Below are 23160 nucleotides of genomic sequence, written 5' to 3'. Positions count from 1 at the left end.
GAGACCAGCCTGGTCAACATGGAGAAACCCTGTCTCTTGTAAAAATACAAAAATCAGCCAGGTGTGGTGGTGTGTGCCTGTCCTCCCAGCTACTCGGGAGTCTGAGGCAGGCGAATCGCTTGAACCCGGGAGGTGGAAGTTGCAGTGAGCCGAGACCCCACCATTGTGTTCCAGTCTGGGGAACAAAAGCAAAAAACTCTGTTTCAACAATAACAAAAAAATTATATGTATATATGTGTGTTGGTTTTATCATACTGACCTTCTGAAACATTCTATTTTTAATATAGTATAAGTAATATTTAATAACCAGTATTCCTTATAAATAGAATACTGTTTTCGCCATTTTGATGAATGAATAAAAATGTTATAATCAGTTTCCTGGTTTTTTTGGAGTTTGAGTGGGGCAAAAAAATAACAACACTTTAAAGTTAAGAGAGTGAAATGGTAATATATATATGTACACACACACATATGTATATATACACACATATTTGTATATATAAATTTCTTACAGATTAGTTAAGGCATTATAAGTTTTCTTTTTCCCAGGGAATACTATATCCCCTTTGTATTCTGCAAATAATAAGTTCCATACACATAAAATAATGATGTTCCAAAAATATATTTGAAAGATTAAAATATTTTGCAGTTATAAATACTTTCATTATGCCAAATGTCCACTCAAACAAAAAATATATGGTAAGAATCTGTAGGGGGTGCCACATGCAGTTGGGCGAGTTGAACACTGTGCAATATGTAAGGAGGTGTTATTCAAACTATAGACACTATAGATTTAATATTTATTACAACATATTTCCAGGAGATAGCAGTAAAATATATTGATGAAGAAAGAGGTATTTGTTATGATAGTCTTAACAGATAAGAGCAAAGAAACTTGAGGAAGGATCAACTTTTTCCCATTCACATAAAATTACTGTAAGAACTAGGGAAGCCTTGAGGATGTACAGCAAGAAAATACAGTGCCTGAGAAGGCTTATCAAGGCTTCAAACTCATCACTAAATATAAAAACTAAATATAGTCTTTTATTGTTCAGACTACAAGTAAATGGCTCAACTATGGTAGGAATGAGACTCAGTTTATCCACTGTAATCACTAATCCCAACACAAACAGGAGTGGACCTCTACAACTATGTCCATCGTAGATAGCCTTGTCTCTACTGACCATAGCTTATTTGATCTCAAGTAGAAACCTGGCCCACAAAGACCAGTTCATAGAATAAGCTGGAACACTCAGTGTCTTTTTTTTTTCTTTCAAATAATTTGAATTTGAGATTACTAAAACAGGGTTAGGGGGCATTAAATCAGGAAAATGATATAAAACCATTTTTCACCACATGCATAGAAAAACAAAGAAAGTTCATCTGCAGAAGAGATAAAGTGCCTAAAGAGGAATACACATTCAGAGGATTCCTGAGTTATACATAATTGGGTGAAGACATTCTATGAGTGTTATCATAGCTATGAACCATTGAATTACTTTTATTTATGACTTTAACATTTCTTCTCAGTTTTTTTGTGTGTGTGTGTGTTATGGTAAGCAAATTCTAGGGGAAGTGAAATTAGTAACTCTACACATTGTTTAAAACACATGCCCTAAATTTTGGCATTATTAGTTACAATAACTCAGTGCATACACAGAATGAAAGTATTTAAGATACAGATAGGCTCACCTAGTGAAGGAGTAGGGTGGACATTGTTATTACAAGACTAAAAATAAATTCTTCAAATTTATCGAATACTTACTCCAGTAACTTTTTAAGATGGTCAGAAAATACAAAAATAAATAACTTATTGTTGACAGAGGAACATTTTGGTCATATTTTATTATAATTTCCACATGGAAATAATAAATTCAAAGCACTTAGCATAGTTTGACTCAGTATGTACTTGTAATATACTAACTCCATCAGTTTCTACCACTGCTCCTACTTTTAGTGCAGAGTAATAATTAGGCTCTGACTTTTTCTTGATTCAATCAGAAAATTTTTAATGAAGAGTTGTAGCCCTAATTACTAGCTACTAAATTTAAAAGTTAGAGTGTGTTATTTTTTATTTTTTGGTGTATGGGGAGAACTATATGGGTTTAGGTTCCAGCAGATTATAATCTATAATATGTCTACATTAAAATATCATAAACCTTGAAAATATCCAAAACTTTCAAAAATTGTGATTAAAAAATAGAGCTAGGAATTCATTCCTTGCTTACTCTAGTAAAGAATAGTTGTATAGAAATGTCAGTGAAGCAAGAAGTTACTTTTATAAAGGAAAATAAAGCATTTATCCACTTAAATAATTTATGTTATGCACCTTCTATTGGGAGCAAAATGACTAATATACAGTGAATACTGTTTCCTACACTCAAACTCTGTGAGAAATGCCACTAAGTGTATTGGTTGCTACAATTTTCTTTGATAAACATTGTGTTTGAGAAAGGCTTGTGAGGATTGAGAATGCACAAGAGAGAACAACTAACTCAACATCAGATAATTTTTGGAAGGATGTATTGAAAAATCAATTCTTTATTCATAAATTCTTAAGAGATAAGCAGTATGAGGAAGTGTGGAAATATATATAATAATTATAACATCAAATAGTAAAATAAGATAATATATTTTTAAAAAATGCAGTAGTAGTAGTAGTAGTAGTAGTAGTAGTAGTAGTAAAGCCAGGTTTTCTAACATGAAGGACCCAGGGTCTAGCCAAGGAATTGGGAATAGGGCTGCAGCCAACAGAGTTAATCTCTCCGTGGAAGCTGGGAGTCAGAAAAGGCAATCTGAATGCAAGGACAAATGAGGAAATAGTAGAGAATATCAGACACAGACTATAGAATGTCTCAGAAGTACAAACTAGAATGACAGGTCAAGATGGTTAGTCTGGAGCCAAGAACTAGGAAAAACCTAAAGGTATTATTTACCAAAATATGATAGGTACTTCTCATACTTCGATAAATGATTTAAGATAAATGTGTTGACATTTAAGAAGTACTATATATGCAATTCATACTGCATATTTTAAAATGTAAAATTACCAGTGACTTCATGAATATTACCAATGAGAAAAACAGTAAGGCTGGTAGGGTGGCAGATCTTATAAATTATAGGCATGCATTCCCATAAGTCTTTCATTGAACCAACCACTATAACTACTTGGTATAAATTATTTAAATTATTAATGAGAATTATCATGTACTGGACTTCATTATGAATTTTTACATTGTTTTAAATTAAAGGTTAAAATGTTACCTCTAATTACTAATAATTGTTTAGTGTATGAAATTTGTATAAATATAGAAAGTATAGATTGGTATTTAGTTATGTTCCCTTCCTCTCTCCTCTTTCATTTTGGAATGCACACTATATTAGTGATTAATTTTTTTAACAGCTAAATATTGAAATGATGAATATTATTGGTGACTGTGAACAAAACTGCCAAATATTTGTGTCTGTTGAGTTTATTAATAAATCTATAGCACCTAGAACTGAGACACTCAATAAATATTTTCTGAATGAATAAATATAATGAGATAGGTTTATAAAACCCAGATCAAAACACAATGACAATAGAACCTATTTTTTGCGTTTTAAAATTTTCAGCTTTAAATGAAAGAAAATAACACAAATTTGATAAAAAATTAACATTTAAAATTTAGATTTTAGCAGCTTGGTAATGAAAGTTAACTTTTTTTTTTTAATTTAAATCTGGTCTTATCTTCAGGATCAGAGCTATCCAGCCTGAAAAATCTCTTGAAGGTACAACAAGTAACTGAATTAAATTTAATGTATTGTTAAAGCCAAGTCTAAAATTGCAATAGTCTTGATAAACAAGATGTAGCACAACAGGGGGAAACATTGCAAGCGATATGGTCTGGCTCTGTGTCGGCACCCAAATCTCATGTTGAATTGTAAGCCCCAATGTTGGAGGAGGGATTTGGTGGAAAGTGATTGGATCACGTGGGCGGATTTCCCCCATGTTGTTCTCGTGATAATAAGTTCTCTCAAGGTCTGGTTGTTTAAAAGTGTGTAGCACTTCCCCCTTTGCTCTCTCTATCCCCTGCTCCACCATGGTAAAATGTGCTTTCTTCCCCTTCACTTTCTGCCTTGTTTGTAAGTTTCCTGAGGCTTACCAGCCATGCTTCCTGTACAGACCATGGAACTGTGAGTCAATTAAACCTCTTTTTTTCATAAATTATCCAGTCTCAGGTTGTTCTTTATAGCCATGTAAGAATTGACTAATACAGTAAGTATTAAGTAGTTATTTTATAACATTTTATTGCAAATATCACAGCAATTATCACAGTTGAGATAATTCTCAGGGTCCTTATTAAACCTGCTTTAAAATGATCTGGAGCCAGAAAAACAGCATCATTGCTGAGGTACAGTAGTTCTTCATTTTGGAATTAGAGATGCATTTAGAAATGTAAATTATCTATAATAATTCAAATCAAAATAGTGTACTACAAACAAAATCTGGTCATGTCAGTTCACCTAAACTTTTCCATTTTGTCAGATGAAATATAAATAACGAAGTCCATTTAGCTCTGCCAAACTAGAAGGACCCATATGAATGGAGAATATCTTCTAAAATATATCAGTGCTTTCATAGCAAATATCACCATGGCATAGAAATAACATATTGAGATAAGCTGAACCAATAAGAGGTGTTTCACATAGATAAACTGCTGCTCTTGCTACAAAATCTAGCCATGAATATGACACTTTGACCCTGGAGATACAGAAATGTTAAGATAACTACTTAAAGCTGCTAAACATCTTAATTGCATTAAGGAGCGATTCCGCTGAATTTTAAAATTGTTTGACAAGATTTTTAAAGAAACCAGTGACTATTAATGATTATTGTTTTATACTGAAGTTTATAGGCTATTATGTAAGAAAAGTTCTGGATATTCTAAATTTCAAAGAACAAGTCTTTCTTGATGAAATTGTTGATCTTCAAGGAACTTTGAATGATTGGCAATGGAATTGCAGATCTCTCTCATGTGTTAAGTCTTTCTTGACAGTGATCACATCTCAGAAGGGATCCTCCTTCTGGCCAGTATCGCAACTAAACACTGGAATCTTGTCTGTGAGGTGGAACACCCTTCTATTAAACTGAACAAAATCTAGTAAAATAGCCTTGTGTTCTGAAGTTTTAAGTAGTGCTGTTCATTTCCCCACGAAACGTTTATTTTATACTGTTTAAGTTGAAATAATTTTACTTCATTACTTTTAATATAATAATTTGTTTAAGTATATATTAAAACCTATTAACTGGAACTAAGTTTGGCTGAAAGTAAAAGAAGCACTCAAAAGAACTGTGTCTTGAGAAAAGCAAAACTTTCTCTCTCTCTCATGTATGAGTCTAGAGGTGGGAGGTCTAGGTCTGTAAGGGAGTTCTGCTAGTGGTCTTGATGATTTCCTGAATATGAGGAGATTTTAAAACTGTAAGAACTGGAAAGACTGTAAGATTTAGCTTGGGCAAATGAGTGGCATGAGTACCATTAAGTGAATACTTTTAAATGAAATAATTATACTTAATATTATACAAATTTTATTATGAATATTAATATAAAAGGCAAAAAAGTAGGATACAATTTGGATATGATGTGGTGAAGTTATAGATGTACAGAATTTTAAAATGTGTATTTGGATCTTGGAAGACTGTTCTTGTATTATTAAATTAAAAAATAGGAGACCTCAGTTAATGTCTGAGGCTATCTCTGTACTTTGAGTTGCTATATAACGAACTGCAATCTAAATTAGTACATAAACCAAAATCTAACTTAGGAGAATATTATTTCATAACAAATAGCCAGGTTTCTACCAATTACATACAACTGAGCTTCAGCCAATCACAGGCAAACAACTGATCAGACTTGCCCCCGCAAAAGAAATGCCTCTTCGCACCATCAAATAAGTCAGACACCTACCTGTAGCCAATCAGAGGATTTTCTAATTTGCTTCTGTGTTTGGCCTCTAAAAACCCACTGCTCACACTGTTCATCAGAACTCTCTGCATCTGTTCTGTTTTAGAGTGCGGCCTAATTTATCAATTGTTCTTGCTCAGATAAATATCATTAATTTAATTTGTGTAAAAGTTTTCTTATAACAGCCTGAAATGCCATATTTGAAAATCATCCATTTACCACTGGTAGTTTTGTTTTGTTTTTTAGATAATTGATTCAATTTTATGTCTTGTACTATATATCTGGGTAGTCACTATAAATTCATGATCAAAAAATGAGTGACAGAAGAATCTTAATAGTGGTACACCCATGAGTGTCACCAAGATAATTCTGCCTTGGATTTCCTATCATGAAATTTGTACATAGTAGTGCAGATAAGAAATGCTGTTATTAAGGGAAAGGGATGTAAGAAAAAAAGTTCAATATGGACCCATGTAAATTATAGATGTTGTCAGAACTTCCCAGTAGGAAGCAGAATCATGAGTCCATACTCAAGGAAGAAGGTGATATGAGAAATAGAAATCTGGACATTATCACAATTACGATCGCCAAGTATACCATAGGAATAGACAGTTTATCAAAAAAGGGAGTGTAGAGTGAGAAGATAAAATTAAAGAGAGAGAGAGAGCCATTAAGTAAAAGACACAATAATTAATGAGAACAGTAACCATGTGGTCAATGAAATAGGATAAGGAGTTTGGTGTCACGGAAACTGAATTAATAGCTTATAAAAGAAGTGGAGAAATAGTATTGACAAACCTGAACTAAAGATCTGACGTGTCACATAGGGGCCCAAAAAAGGAGGGGCAAGTTCTTCCCTTAGGGACCTTGTGACTGCAGTGAAGTAATGACTTATAATGGGTTTCTGGAATACTCAAAATGATAATAAAGAAAAAGGCAAAGAAAAGGAAATTGAGGAAAAGTGGATCGGGTGGACTTGCAGCCTCTGTTCAGAACTGAAGTTTATGATTGTTGGGCTAGGTAGTCTCGTCCTTGCAGTCTTTGATTTCTGCTCAGCCACATAAGAATAGGAATGGGCACTGGGCCTGAAACACTTCTATCCCAAGAGAACAAGAGTCCACACAGCCTGTGCTGGGCTTATCACCTCGTGTGGGGATATCTTTTCCCGTTTCAGACTCAAGGTGTGCTCCTCCTTTATCCAGGCCAAGCATGTGTGTCAGTGGCCCTCAGATATGCCCTCAGATTTTGGTACTTCAGACTTCATAGGGGACAGATTGCAGTCCTTCTATTCTGGTACATGTAAGCCAGTTGCCCTGTGTTGATTTCCAAGGGCAGCCACTAGCCATGGTGGACTGAGGCACGCCACTGTAGCTAATCTAGCTTTGTCTCTTTTCTATGCAGGAAACACATTGTTGAATCCAGTGCTTGCCTCTATCATGTTTTCCATGGCAATTGCCATAGGAAGTTGCACTGAGTAGACATGTTTAGATTTCTCTTCCTGTTGGCTGGCTTTGGGATGAGCTTTGCTATCCTCCATGTAGTTGGAGTCCTTCCCTGGCATGGTAACCAGTGCATGGAGTTCTGCTCAACAAGTATCCTTTCTATGAAGGCAAGCTGCTGGCCACCATGAGACATGCGCCCAATTCTGTACCTGCCTGTGCAGCATTTAGGGCTATGAAGATTATGTCTCCTATAATGCTGAGACATCAATGTTCCATTCTTTGATGAGCTTGCCATCACCACTAAACACAAATTAAAATATAAAATGCTTCACTCAGTTTTCTGTGCATAGGAGAGAGATTGCAATTGCTCTTCTCTGAATCTTTATTGTTTGAATCCTAAGTATGTCTTCTATGTTTTGTAACTTACACTTAGTTTGACAATATGGATGGCCTACAGGTACCTGTTATTTACCTGTTGGTCCATTCAAATACGTAAGCTCTTGTTAGTAAGTGATATCCTCAAATGACAAAAATCCTGTTATTTAGCTGATTTTTTATCCTTTTCATTATCAGACAAAAAATAAAAAATAAAAATAGAACACAACAACCCGATATTTTTCTAGAAATACTGAGAATGGCAAAGGAATTTACTAGGCCAATGAATAAAATGTGATTCCAGCTTGTTAATTTCTGGAAGGATATGACTGACTTTCTATATTGTTCTCATCTTAGAGGACTGCCGTAACACAGTACCAGAAAGTGGGTGGCTTAAAACAACATAAATCTGTTGTCTCATAGTTGTAGTTGTGGAGGCTACAAGTGCAGAATGAATATGTGAGCAGGACCATATATTTTCTAATCCTGTAGGGGAGCATCTCCCTGACTCTCCCAATGGCTGGGACCCCCAAGCATTCCTTGGCTGTAGCAGCACAACTCCAGTCTCTGCCTTTCTATGTCTGTATTTTTTCAAGCCTTTTTTCTGTGTTTCTGTTTTCTCGTCTTATAAGAATAGCAGTCATATGGAATTGGAACCTACCACAAATTATTGGGACCTCATCTTAACTAATTATATCTGCAAAGACCTAATTTCCAAATATTGTTACATTCACAGGTACATGGCATTAGGAATTAAACCTATCGTTGTGGGGAAACACAGTTAACCATTAGAAACTTTTCGTTACTAAAAATCCAATACTTAAATATTACAGTACATATTCCTTTATGCTATTTTTTTCACTGTTTCGCTGTTTAAGTGGCATGGTCATAGCTCACTGCAGCTTCGAACTCCTAGGTTCAAGCAGTCTTCCCACTTCAGCTTCCCAAGTAGCTAGGACTATAGGCGCACACCATCACATCTGGGTATTTTTAAAATTTTATTATTTTTACTTTTTGTAGACACAGGGTCTCACTATGTTACCAAGGCTGCTCTCGAAATCCTGGCTTCAGGCAATCCTTCTGCCTCAGCCCCACAAAGTGCTAGGATTACAGGCGTGAGCCTCCATGCCCAGCCACCTTCATCCTATTTCTGATACACCCATAAACTGCCTCTCCTAGCTCTATCAAAGTGAGGCATAACTAGATGATTGATTACTGATCAATGCAATGATAGTTAAAGGGTTGAATATTAGTCCCAACCCTGGCTGTAGAGATTTTAGAGGCTACAGCTTGAAATAGTGGCTTCCATGACAATGCAATCCACTTAGGTGACAGAGTCACATTTAGGAAAGATCTTCCAGACACCTCTACATTGGACTTTGCACATGCAAAAAAAAAAAAATAGACTTTAGTTGTTAAGCTAATAATACAGCCCCTTGACTAATATGCACATTTATATGAAGAGGTTGCACTGTCAAATGTTCATTATTGAATTATTTAACATGTTAACTAAAATGAAGGCCATTAAATGTGTAGAATTCTCTCAATCACACAATTTAGGGTTCATGTTATATTCATAGAGCTAATCTCTCAATATGTAGTCTATCTCAATGAGCAATATGCATATATTTTTAATTTTCAACTTTTATTTTAGATTCGGGGGTACATGTGCAAGTTTGTTACCTGGGTATATTGTGTATGCTAAGGTTTAGGATAAGAATGATTCTGTAACCCAGGAGGGGAGCGTAGTACCCAAGAGTTAGTTTTTCAGCCCTTTTAATCCATCCCTTCCCCATCTAGCAGTCTCCAATGTCTATTGTTGCCATCTTTATTTCTATGAGTAATGTTTAGCTCTCACTTATAAGCAGTATTTGGTTTTCTGTTCCTGCATTATTTCACTTAGGATAATGGCCTCCAGCTGCATCTATGTTGCTGCCAAAAAAAAAAGTCATAATTTTGTTTTTTATGGCTGTGTAGTATTCCATGGTGTATATATGCCACATTTTCTTTATTTAGTCCCCCATTGAAGGACACTTAGGTTGATTCCATGTCTTTGCTATTGTGAATAGTCCAGTAAGCAATATATTTTAAAAGAGTAAAATAAACTTGTGATAAGTAAATAATGTCCCTAAGTATTTTCAATGCATTATAAAAGTGAACTAAAAATTTTAACATGAATGCTATTTAAATATCTGGAAAGTAAAAGTTTTACCAGATTTTTTTTCTGGCAATGATCAATTGTGATTCTCCTTGTTATCTATTTGGAACACATATAGGTATGTGCCATGCAAATGTGTTTAGACTAGTGTATCTGTATTCATATCTTTATTCATTTATACATTCACACAATGGCTTAACAGATATTTTGGCACCTATTTTGTTTAATATTTTGTTAGGAGTTAGGTGTCGCATAGTGAAATAAATAGGCAGACTCAGCTTGCATTGAGTTTACCGAACATGGCAGTGAGAGGAAATTAAATAAAAACAAGGATGCAGTTGTACACACTTACCAAAGTGTTATAAAGGAAAGACAGAGGGAGGTATGAAAGTATACAGCAAGGGAAAATTATCTAGTCTGGGTTGGCCAGAGAATGTCTCCATGAGAAAAGGATATCTGAGCTGAGCTCTAAACACTGAGGAGAATGAACTGAACTGAGGGAAGTGGTAAAAAGTATTTAATGTGGAGGAAAGAAGCTGTCCAAAGGCATTGGGGGGGGAAGTAATATTTAATTACAGAAATATAGACAGCATGTAAAATATATGTAAAATGAGACTGGAGAAAAGGTAAGGGACAGAAGTGACTGGAAGCTGCTGGCCCTGTTAGAGACCTGTTCTATAAACTGAGACAGATACGTGTCACGGTCATATCTGCAATTTAAAAATGAATTTCTGCTTACAGCTTGGAGAGGAAAAAACTGATTTATGGAAAAATTTAGGGGACATCTGTAGTATTTTAGGTAAGAGATGTTCATAGCATAGACTAGGAGTGTTGGAAATGAAGAGAAGTAAATTAATTGTACAAATATTTAGGATGTATACATGTACACATTGTGACAGATATACTTCTTACTCTCTATATTGACTTTCCTTAGGACACCATTCCTGCTTATGGTATGTGTGTGCCCTTGGATATTCTTACACATGTATTGGGAAGAGCAGGGAAGAATGTAGATAAGAGATAAGACAAAATTGGTCAAAGAATAATCACCTATTGAGAATTTCACTTCCTAACTCTCTTTAAGATATTCAGTCAATTCAGTGTTCTTACTCCCAATAAGTGCAATTTCCCTTCTATTAAAATACGTTATCTTCCTTTATTTTTTCCATAGTTAACATGAGAGGTTTATCTATACTATCTCTGGTTTGGGATGGACCTTCTTTTATGATTTGCTGCCTTCTCTATACCTTCAACAAGTTGTTCTTCATTCTCCCTGGTCACTGGGGTCCCAGTTCTGCAGGTACTCCGAGGTGAAGTCTGTTTTATTATTAGAAACACAGAACACTTGTTGTAAATAGTCTTGGATTATGCCAGATATATTTAAATGTTTTTCTTCCCTCTCTCTCTGAAGTTTGAATCTGAAATGGAAACCAGCATGCTTACTTGCGCATTCCTAGACATTTTTGTTGCTCTGCATTACTTACCCATCTCTCCCACAACTCACACCCACCATTGGTATCTCAAAAGTTGTTTCTTTTTGTTTTAAAATACTTCTCCTACATCACATTATGCATATCTATATCACGCATTCTTCCTGCAATAGGCTTATCACAATAAAGTTTACATTTCAGTCTCTCCAAATGTATTTTATATTCTTCAAGCCTTCTTAGTTTGTTAATATGAACTTTTGTTATTAGTAAGCCTGTGCTCATTTCTACAAAACCTGAATTTAAAGATAAACATTTTTCCATATATACACATTAATCCCTAATTTTAAAGTCATGGTTGAGTAAAGACCTATTTGTTTTTAACTGCATCTGACCTACACAGGATTTAATGATTCAAAGCTGGAAAAGGTAGGAGAAATTAAATTTACATGTAATAAAAAAATGAAATGTGTTTAGTGTATCGCAACATATGTGGTGTAATTATGTCTTTCCTCTTACTAAGAATGGCATTTTCTTTCATCACAAGATGGCATCTGGATACTTAGTGAAGCTTAGATATCAAGTAGATTGGAGAGAAAGTCCATGGTCCATGCACTTAACTTATTTGCTGTCTTGTTGAAAAGTTCCCTTTCAATATCCTCTTGATTGCTAGGCTGGAATTAACTAACATGTAGTTGATCCACCATATTTTTTTTTAATATCAAGGAGGCACTAATGGCACACACCTGGCCATTATCACCAGTACAACCTTTTGATGTTTTTACCTTGTTCCCGCTTGACTCTGAGCCATTCTCTTCTCAACACTTCAACTTACTATACATACATCTTTCTAGGATTTTTGTCATTGATGGGGTGGTTGCCATAGCTTTTGCAATTAAAGCAGAGAGAGAGTTCAGGTTAAAACATAAGGAGACACTTAGAATAATATTTTGCTAGTCTGTACAGATGGTTGAAGTAATTCTACTTATAAGAACATTTCTAAATGAACTTTAAACATCAAACACTTTTAGAACATAGTAACATATAAAAATACATATAATTATAGGTTCACGTAAAGGACTTTTTAAAAGTTAGGTACAATTAACTAAATATATTGCATTCCATGACCTTGTATTAAACACAAGATAGGGAGGACTCATCTTGAGTATATCTGCATAGAGGGAGTTGTATTAGAAAGAAAGCCTGAGTGTATCCAAGGACCAAGAAAGAAATACCAGCAAGCTTCTTCGATTAGTGAAAACATACACACACACACACACACACACACAGAAAAATACAAGCACTAATATTATTTTTAATCTGACAGTTCATAATCCAAGTATGATTATATTTAAGAAATCTGTTAACAACATACCAATCCTTCAAATAAACTATTATGTTGAAAAACACAATAACTATAACATATAGCTATATTATTGTTGTATACAATTTATCTGTTCTTCTAAACATAATGAACTGAACAGCTCTAAGAATTGATTTTTGTGGGCCCGGCATGGTGGCTCACGCCTGTACTCCCAGCACTTTGGGAGGCGGAGGCAGGTGGATCGTCTGAGGTCAGGAGTTTGTGACCAGCCTGACCAACATGGTGAAACCTTGTCTCTACTAAATACAAAAAATTAGCTGGGCATGGTGGTGCATGCCTGTAATCCCAGCTACTTGGGAGGCTGAGGCAGGAGAATCGCTTGAACTTGGGAGGTGGAGGTTGCAGTGAGCCGGGATTGTGCCACTGCACTCCAGTGTGGGCAACAAGAGCAAAAGAAAAACTCTGTCTCAAAAAAAAAAAGGTGGGGGGATTTTTGTTGTTGTTGTTGTTGGCCAAATCTAGCATTTTAGAGCCATATTTCATACACATAAGATACCTTAAAGAGATATACGAACACTGAGGGCTTCAGGACACTGCGGGGAAGAATCTCAATATTTTAGTATACAAAAAAAATAAACACAAGAGTAAATTTTGCATTATGGGAAACAGTATACCAGTTGGTAAAACTAGTTACACTGCATATGTGTTAGCATTTTTAAACATGGATTTATGTCTGAATCAATAATTCTGAGCCTTTGAAATGCACTACTGAGATTGTAATTTTTTTTTTTAAATTTTTAAGCTCAAGTCAATAGAAACTCATCTTAATGCTACCTCTAAAGTAAGGTGTATCTACTCTTCAAGACCATCTGCCCTCCCCTTCTTAGTACAACTACGGGTTCAGCCTTTTGATTCCTTCAACAGAGTTAAGTGAAGAAAGAAAATGAATTACATTGTAAAAGACAGTTATGGGGCACTAATGTTCAGAAAGAACAGTGGGTATGAACATCATGTAGATATCCAACTGTTAAAAAGAATCTTGGTAAAGTGGACCCCAGCTGTGTTATTCCAGATGCCCATTTTCACTTAATGACCATTAGACAGGCAATGAAGCCATTAGTGGATGTCTGTAATGTAAGAAACAACTGTCAGGTAAATCAAGTTTTAAATGCCTAAGCTTGTAAGGTGAAATAAACAAAAGTATGACAAAAGGTTATTTTGCAATTAGTGTAAACTTTCTATAAACTGTTTTTCATACTAACCTATCCCTAGTAAAATTCATATTTAATTATATGAATTATATATAATTTAATAAAATAGTAAAATAAATATGTAACAACATTGTTCATTATATAACAACATAAAATGAAAGTACCTTAAAGCAGGAAGGAGTGTTAGTGAAAACTTGCTCACTCATTTATCACACATTCTCTTAAATCATGAATTCTATCTACAATTAAGTAAACAGGTGAATAAATTGTCATCTGTTTAGCCTCTGCTTGAATAAGTTAGCCTCTGCTTGGATAATTCTGAAAACTGAAACGCACTGCTTAATTTTTATTAGACAGTATTGCTTTTTAATAACTTATGATGAATGATTTGATGTTTGTACTCTCTAACTACACCCACAAAATTTTCACTATGCTCTATGAGGCAAAGAAAAAAAAAATGTTTGTTTTCATATGTCAGGCCTCCAGATATCTGGTGAAAGTATGTGTTGTGGGCAGGTAGCATCACAGCTTTTTTCTTCAATCTGGTTTCTAAAGTCAATATTCTCAATGCCTTTGAAATTCTATTTTTATGAAATACATGATTATAGAAATCATGGTCACATATCTTAACATTTACATATATACCTCTCTATGTTTATTTTTAGAACACTAAGTTAATTTATTTCAATTAATTATGTGCATAATTCTTAATATTCTTTTGATGATATCTAATTCCCAAGGATAACAACATTTTATTATGCTTAGAAATCTTCATATTAAAAGTTTAGTTTTAACCTCATTATTGAAGAACAGCTAGCAATACTCTTACTAAAATCACAAAGTTAATAGGATCTAGATCTCCTACCTTGAGCAATTTCCATCTTATTAGGTCATAGCTATTTTAAGGATTTTAAGGATTGATGCATATCCAAATAATAGAAAGAATTAAGTGACATAAAAATGAGATAAATTATTGAGCTATTATCCAATTTGAATTTATTTACAGTTTTTGATTTTAAACTTTCTATTTCTGTCTCTGTCTCTCTGAGATGGAAATAGATAAAGACATAGAGAAAGAGACAGAGAGATAGAGTGACAGAGTTTAAGATTCATAATCCAAAACTGCATATAAATCCAAAACATATTATAGTTTATATATGTATCTATAGATAGATATATAGTATATATATAGATAGATAGGTACATATAGATATACAGATACAGAGTTTACAGATATAGAGTTATCTATAGAAAACTCTATAAATGTGTAAACTCTGTATCTGTTGATATATAGATACAGATATACAGATATAAAGTTATCTTTATCTATTTGTAGATATAGATCTAGATATGTATAGAAATCTGTAGATCTAGATTTCCATTTATGTCTATTTATAGATGTCTATTTATAGATGTGTAAATTGTACATATCTATCTAAACTATAATACATCTATCTACTGAGACATAGCTATCTGCCTATAGATATATCTATCTACCTGCCCATGTAAGATTTCATATATATATAATAGATATGTCTAGATAGATAGAAATAGTTTACATCGATCTATTTATATATATAATATATATACAGATAGATAGGTATAGAGAGATATATGGTTTACTCATATGTCTATATCTATTCATCTACCTGTATGGAGAAACAGAGAGCACAACTTAGCCTAATTTATGGTTAGAAATAAATAGGCCATGTATTGAATCTATCAGTCAGATTAAGCACCTTACCCACCTCATATCCTACCATGAATTCCTTGGTATTAGAGGAAATATATATGTTTAGCTTTTTTTGTACCATGAGAAAGTGAGGGAACATTAGCTGTCCATATATCTATTTAGGAAACTTGTATCTTTGTATTTATGTATACATATCTATTACTTTGCTTGTAGTGTATCATGGACAGGAAATAAGCTTTTGGAAATATTGAAAAAGTAGAAAGATGATGAGCTTACAATGGCCAGAGAAAGTCAGATGTTAACACTTGTACAAATATATAATTGCGGAATTGGGGACACTCCTAAGCATGCTACAAACACAGATTCTAAAGATAAAATAAAACCAGGGAGGTCCTTCTTGTAATAGTCAGGATGGCAATTGCGAGCCTGCATTAGTAGCACCAGATGATTTGGCCCCTTCTCCTTTGCATCACACCACTTGTCTTTAGCTAAAGTAAACAGGCATATTTGTACCCCTGTCCCTCTGCCCTCCTCCCACAACCCCCGGTGGTGGGGTTTGGGAGTAAGAGAAGCAGAGCAGGTATTCTCGGTTATATGTAAAGTCTAGGAGGAATGTGGAGACCTGACATTCAGAAGCCAGCACAGACCAGCTGACTATGCATCAGTGAAACATCCCTGGCATCAATATCTGCAACTGATTGATAGAGATGCAAGCAGAAATTCTCACAGCAAAGATGAGCAGGCAACCAAACATCGTCAAACATTTCAGAAAACTCAACACTGCCTAAAAGATAACAAAAGCTCACCCAAGGAAAACCAAGTATTCCAGTTCATGTGTAAAATAGTGGTTTTAGGAATTTAAAATATGGGCATCAACAAAAACTCAATAGGTAGATAACCTATTTGAGTGTCAATTCGAACAAACAAACCTGGAGAAATATCAGATAGGGAAATTTGAGTACCCATTGAATACTTGATGATGTTATGAAATTATTGTAATTTTTGTCTGATTATGGTATGGTGTTTACCTCGTAAGGAAAAGATCTCTTATTCTTTGGATGCACATTAATATGTTTGTATCTAAAATGACGTATATTCTGGGATTTTCTTCAAAATATATTGACAAGTAGTTGGGTGATGTGGATAGAAGTAGAAATTTAAGAAGATTGTCCATAAAAAGAAAATAAAGTTTGGATGAAGGGTACATAAGACCTCATAATACCATTGTCTGTATTTTGCATATAGTTTTTATTGAGAAATAGCAGAGGATACAAAGATAATGAGTTACAGAAAAGATTTTTAAAAATTAGGGTAATTGACAGGTATACCCTAAAAAATCAGTGGTGAATGAATCCTCCATAATTTACAACTTAGTGTAATTGATATTCGAAGAGGAGGGAGTAAAATATATGCGGTTTTTAAAAAGAGCTGAAACCAAACACAACCACTAAGAACTTCAGCACAGCCCATTGAGTTAAATTAGAATGAATGCAAGTCAAAAAAAAAAAAAACCCTCAAACTACACACATTGTAGAATAACATTAAATGAAAGAGAATAAAGAAGAAAGTAAAAATCCTTTAAAGGTAATTAAATAGAAGATTGGCTATGCAAGCAAGTATATATCTGTATTTTAAAGCTGGACAATTAGTGTACAAAGGAGATGACAACGATATATCTTCAGTAATTAGCGGTTGAAAAAAATACTGAATTGATTGGCGAGGCTTGGGGAAAACCAGATTTCCGGGGAAAAAAAACAAAAACAACAACCAAACAAACAAAAAACAAGGGGATTGAGTGCTACTGAGATCTTCTATCACTAGAGTTCACAGTTAACTGAGTCATTCATTTAATTACTTTCCCTCCCTTTTATTGTTTTTCTAAGGTACCAAACACATGGCTAAAGTCTTTTCAGTTGCTTCCCTCATGCCTGTTGGTAACTGCTAAACTCCCGTCCCCCCTCCTACCTATTTATTCAGGCTTTTTCTTGATTGTCATATTATCAGAGAGGCTTTCTCTAACCATATTATCTAATGTAACTGTTGCAGTTCCACTCAGCATTCTCTATTTATTTCGTTGCTTCATTTTTCTGCACACAACCTCGTGACATTATTTACTTATATATTTGCTTGTGTATCTTTTCCCACAAGGATGTAAGTGCTATAAAGCATCTAGAATAGGTTTCACAAAAGTGTGGAAGCAGGTGACATTATTAATTATTTAATGTTTTGGGAAGGAAAGAGCTGAGACCGCCCACCAATGTTTGTTTGGGAAATGGTGGTTACTTGCTAATACACAAAGGCAAAAAATAATACAGGACTGTATGTTCTCTATACTTTCTTTAAATGCTAAGGAAATAATATAAAGAAAAATGGCATGTGAAATTTAATAACAAATGCTTTTCACTAGATTTAATGTCATGTCTCTAAATCTATTATGTACAAATTAAATTAACAAAATAAATTCAATCCTGTTTGTTTTTCATCAAGGAAAATCTTATTTTCAAAAAGCCTACAACTTAAATTTAACATACTCTGAAATGACATTTTAGCAATTGAACTGTAAATTACAAATAACACCAATGTTATATATTCTTTATAAATTCTGATCTTAAATAAATACAATAATTCAAAAAGTGAGATCCTTGGTGACAACCTCAGGCACTGAGTTAAATATTTATTATGAGAATTTTCTGTGTGCAAATACCTCCTTTCTTCCTAGACTTCTCTTTTTGATATGTATTTTTCATTACTTAATGGTGAATTGTTATTGGCTTAACATAATATATTTGGAATTTTTTTTCCCTTACCCAAATAGTTCTCATTTGATTTTTGTGGACAGAATATAGCATCTTACCTATCAGTGGTATTTTCAGATATTTTCTAAGTTTAGCAGAGTTACAGTGGTACAAGCCTTCACCAACTGTCCACTGCCTTCACAAGGTGACCTTTACACCTAGGCTATGTCGTAGGAACATAGGGGTGTTCACACTAAAAATAGGTAATACCTTCAATAGTAAATACAACTTTGAACATTCTTCACATTCACTCTCAATATTCACTCTAGTGACTAGAGATGATGGCCAAAGATTTTGACAACATAAATCTTGCTGTACTTTACTATTAGTTAATCAATGTAATAATCTAAAATTGCCATTAAAGAGTTTATTGTTAAGATGCACAATTATTCCTTGACGTCAGCTTCAATTAGTTACAACTTATGGGCATCAGTAAATTATTTCAATATTTAAACTGCAGTAATATTTTCTATCTACAGTACCTGGCAAAATCTAAGAGTTTTGCAATTTACTTATTACATAATAATGTATTTATCATGGAGAATTTCGATTTGGAGACAGGATATAGGAAGACTTAGATTAATATTTGCTGAGTAACTTCTATATGTTGAACCTTATGATAAAATATATATTTAATTAATTTTTCTGCAAAAGCTTATGAAGTATTATAACTTCAGTTTTACAAATTAAAAAACAAAGTCTCTAAGAGAATTTGGAATTATTTCAAGTTTACACAAGTTAGTAAGTTCTAGAGCTGGAATTAAAATCCAGGTCTGGTTGCTTTCAGAGTAAGATCTATCTGTATCATTTTCAGATTTTGGTAGATTTTTATAATATTCCTCTCATTTAACCAAGATCAAATGCCTATCTTTGTATCTCTCCCTTTGAGTCATTTCCTTGAACCCTTCCTTATTTCAATTTCTTATCTTTGGATTTTGTTGAATTCTATTATGTTTTACATAAACTGTTTTGAAAGAATCTCAAATATACATACCACAGTTTCATAAAAATGTACAAATATTTATGTTTCTTTTATAAACATTAGAAGAAATGTCATTTTGTCTCATGGAGAGTTTCAGTTTATTTATTTCTCAGCCGTACACATTTGTTTTATGAATCTTTTCTTCTCTGAGATAATTTTGATGTAGATCTCTAAGAAAGACAGGAGATAATGAATGACATTACATGTTTTATTCAGTTAATTTTCAAGGATTTATAAGTATTTACAATAACATTTTATTTAGAGCTGTATAACTCTCAAGTTAAATCGTAAGACAAAATGGACTACTAGTGCTTTAGTGTTAGAAAACTTTGCATTTAGGAAGTTTAAATTGTAAGTTAAAGATATAATACTAGATGAACAAAAGACAATAGAATTGAGTTAATCTTCAGAGGAATTGAGGCTAGAATGGTGGTAGAGTAAAATTTTTGAGTGTTCCCAGGTACAATTTCTGGGACACATGTCAGTTGCACTCCTATATTGGCAATATAGGTTTAAAATCTATTGTTCTTTCTTGGGATAAAGCATTGTGGATTATGAACATCTTTCCTCAATTTGTGCAAGAAGGGATTAGTGTGGTATGGCACTTTCAGGATATCTAGAACATAATTCTAAAAATGCAAGACACAGATAAAAAATGTGCACAGGTTATATAATTTTTAAATCTTTAGATTAATAATCTAAAAATATTAATAACTGCCACTGTTGTCTTTCAAATTTACTTCATCCCACAAAATCCTTTCAATTCATTCATTATACCAATCTCTTTCCTGACCAGATTAATTGCACATAACATTCCTCCTTCTTCTTGCTTTTCCCATGGTGTACTGCTTCTCATCTCCAAGGTCTTACCTTTAAAGATCGCTTTAAAATTACTTCTAAAGATCGCTATTTTCCTTTTAAAAGTCATCACAGTTTATAACATAAGATAATATATGTTAAAGTACTTGAGAATATACAATTTCTTGTGCTGTAAATTATATCTATTTATGAAATATCAATTCTAGTTCTACATTTCCTAAATTAAGAGAGCTCATCTGTATGAATGAAAGCATTAATACCCTCCAGCTTCTTATTTCTGAACCTTGTTACTGAATGATTCTTGGCTACATTATTGAATCTTTGGGTGGAGAAAAATATTTCCAGATGATTCATTTCTTTCTTTTGACTCTTACTTTCTCTAATTCAATACAGGTCACCTTTCTTAAAATCTTAAATTATACACCCTTTCCCTCCTTAAAACACTTCACTCAGTTTCTATTGGAGATAGAATTAAAATCAAACTCTATGCTATGAAATAAAACTCTCTAACAGTATCTCTTCCCTCTCCTCCCACACTATCATGAGCAGTGATCTTTATGTTCCTTTGATATCCCATCCTCTTTGCTACCTGAGTGGCTTTCAGTAGTCATTCCCTGTCTCATTTGTGAGGTTTCCTGCTCTTATGTTGATCATTGTATTTTTCAGATTCCATTTATTTATTCTCTTTGTCTTTTCTATCTCTTATTCTATTTTTTATCTTTTCTCTCCTTTAGATCAGTTCTAACCTCAAGTTGACAAGGATGGCTTCTCTCTTTTTTTTTTATTATACTTTAAGTTTTAGGGTACATGTGCACAACGTGCAGGTTAGTTACATTTGTATACATGTGCCATGTTGGTGTGCTGCACCCAGTAACTCATCATTTAACATTAGGTATATCTCCAAATGCTATCCCTCCCACCTCCCCCCACCCCACAACAGGCCCTGGTGTGTGATGTTCCCCTTCCTGCGTCCATGTGTTCTCATTGTTCGATTCCCACCTATGAGTGAGAATATGCGATGTTTGGTTTTTTGTCCTTGTGATAGTTTGCTGAGAATGATGGTTTCCAGCTTCATCCATGTCCCTACAAAGGACATGAACTCATCATTTTTTATGGCTGCATAGTATTCCATGGTGTATATGTGCAGATTTTATTTAAAGCAGGGAACTGTCAGTGCATTGTCATTTTCCACCTCACCAAATGGTTACTTACCAAAACATTGAGCTATTTTTATTGTTTAGTTGTTTATGGTTTTTCTCACTAAATAAAGTGCAAGCTCTGTGTGGTTAGTGGAAGCTTGCTTTATAGTGCATGGTTATATGCCTAAAGCAAGTGTTCAGTAAATACTTGTTCCATGACTGAATAGACTCCAACAATTTAATGACAAATATTTGATGGCCTCCTCCTAACAGTCTAAATTATTATTAAAAATTTAACTCTGTCTATATTGGATGGTCTTGTTCTAACCAAATGTTAGATTAGTTAAATCACTAAATTAAAGGCCATCAGCAGATTTCTCCTTACTGATTCTTTATTTTTTGTACAGTAGTTCTCCTGAATCTTTTTGACATCATTGAAACCATTGCTCAACTATATCTTAACATTCTTAAAATTCCTTTTTATTTTCTTTTGGGATATCCTATTGAAAGGGGACATATTAAAGGTAATGTGGGTCACTGACACCTTAAAACTCCCATAAACTCCATGGTAATGATAAAATAACAAGAAAAAATTGCAAATGTGTGGAGTTCAATGTCTGCTATAAGTTGATTCCACTTAAATTATTTACCTTTTTAATGCCTATCAATTCTTACGTGTCACATGAGTTGAACTACTACTGTCTGTCAAAAATAAGTAAATGTAAACTGCAGGTTAAATATACATATTCCAAAATGCTTGGGACCATAAATGTTTTCAGATTTTGGATTTTTTTGTGTGAAATATTTGCATATATATCATGAAATATCTTGTGGATGGAACCCAAGTCTCAACATGAAATTCATTCATGTTTCATAATCACTGACTTTATACACATAGTCTGAAGATAATTTTACATAATATTCAAGTTTTTTTGAGCATGACAAAAAGGTTTGACTGAGTTTTGACTTCTGCCTGTCACATAAAATCAGGTGCTAAATTTTTCACTTATGTCATCAGGTCATCATTCAAAAAGTTCCAGATGTTAGAACTGTTTGGGTTTGGAATTTTCATATTACAGATGTTCAACCTGTATTTTTTTCACTTTAAAGTTATTGATTTTTATTATTCACTGTAATTTGAATCCCTTCAAACTCCATGTGCATGTATACACACGATATCATTTGAATAGAGAACAATCAGTTCACACTGTAATAACAGCTTTACTCTAAAGATTTATTAGAGATCACAACCCAGAGCAGAGGAAAATGGGGCTCAGAACTGGGTCAGAGAAAGACAATCTTACAAGAGAAAGTAAGCAACTTTAAGAGTTATTATGTTGCATATGAAAATTAAAATTTTATAACTCTCTATAGCCTGTAAAATTCTCTCTTGTTAAAAAAAATGGACTCCTGTAGGGCTGACTGTGTGATTGCTAGAGAACTGTGTGGTTGCTAACTAGGCCTCTCTGACCTCATTTTTGTAAGTTTGAGAGACAAACATGAGAAATAATTGTGAAAAACTGATGCATAAGCTGTATGTATATTATAAGAGTAAGGGTTTAAAACATCTTTTTGTGGGGTTAGTTAGACTTTAAAATCCTTCTTTTGTGTGTGTGTGTCTTCTGCCAAGATATGTCCCTGTCCACTTGACTGCACGGTGCTGAGCACACAGCTGATTCTCAATACTGACTGATTGATTTATTGAAATATTCAGTGGTTTCAATTAGCTTTACATGGCTTGACATATTTTTGAGTGCCAGAAATCTATAGTCTGGGTTTGCAATGCTCGTATAAAAGTATATATCTGAGCCAAGATTGTGCCACTGCACTCCAGCCTGGGCAACGAGAGC

At 33.8% G+C, this 23160-nt stretch overlaps 1 long non-coding RNA gene across 3 annotated transcripts in view; it reads right to left on the bottom strand.

Moving 5' to 3' along the window:
- LOC129393648 (uncharacterized) overlaps positions 1 to 23160 on the bottom strand; it is a 57509-nt gene that overhangs the window by 23304 nt on the left and 11045 nt on the right. For 2 of the 3 annotated variants that reach the window (XR_010109622.1, XR_010109623.1), the window contains exons 3-4: positions 12133 to 12233; positions 11168 to 11338 (exon numbers count right to left, since the gene is read on the bottom strand). This is a non-coding gene — a long non-coding RNA (uncharacterized LOC129393648). The remainder of the gene's footprint in view (positions 1 to 11167; positions 11339 to 12132; positions 12234 to 23160) is intronic. The other variant, XR_010109621.1, reaches the window with a different exon arrangement.

Source organism: Pan paniscus, chromosome 14, assembly GCF_029289425.2.
Source record: "Pan paniscus chromosome 14, NHGRI_mPanPan1-v2.0_pri, whole genome shotgun sequence".
Taxonomy (NCBI): domain Eukaryota; kingdom Metazoa; phylum Chordata; class Mammalia; order Primates; family Hominidae; genus Pan; species Pan paniscus.
This window is presented reverse-complemented; position numbering and strand designations above follow the sequence as displayed.